The sequence below is a fragment of the Galeopterus variegatus genome, unplaced genomic scaffold (genome assembly GCF_000696425.1).
Source record: "Galeopterus variegatus unplaced genomic scaffold, G_variegatus-3.0.2 Scaffold163249, whole genome shotgun sequence".
NCBI lineage: Eukaryota > Metazoa > Chordata > Mammalia > Dermoptera > Cynocephalidae > Galeopterus > Galeopterus variegatus.
The window spans coordinates 1-536 of NW_007889360.1; the positions used below are offsets into that span (position 1 = coordinate 1).

Genomic DNA, 536 nt, shown 5'->3' on the forward strand with positions numbered 1-536 from the left:
CAGGCGGGAGGCGGAGCGAGCACAGAGCATGGCCAAGGAGAGGCAGGAGCAGGAGGAGGCCAGAGGGAGCTGCAGGAGCAAGCCAGAGCCAAAGAGCAGACGCCCCCATGTCCCCCGCTCCGCAGCCAGCTGAGGAGGGGCCGCCCACCAGCCCCGTCTATGAGGACGCGGCTTCATTCAAGGCAGAGCCGAGCTACAGCAGCCCCACGGGCGGGAGTGAGCTGGGGCCTGTGTACAGCACGGAGGGCGCCGACTACCAGCAGCCAGCAGCCTGCAGGGCCGGGCCTACGCCGCGAAGGCTGTCTACGAAACCACAGAGGCGCCGGCCACTACCAAGCAGAGGAAAACGCCTATGACGATAATGCAAATGACCTGGGGATGACGGCCATTGCCCTCTATGACTATCAGGCTGCGGGCGATGACGAAATGTCTTTTGACCCTGATGACATCATCACCAACATTGAGATGGTCGACGACGGCTGGTGGCGTGGGGTGTGCAAGGGCCGCTATGGGCTCTTCCCTGCCAACTACGTGGA

At 63.6% G+C, this 536-nt stretch overlaps 1 pseudogene; it reads left to right on the plus strand.

The window, feature by feature from the left end:
- Positions 1 to 4: 4 nt before the first annotated feature.
- Positions 5 to 531, plus strand: LOC103584879 (annotated as a pseudogene).
- The last annotated feature ends 5 nt before the right edge of the window (positions 532 to 536 follow it).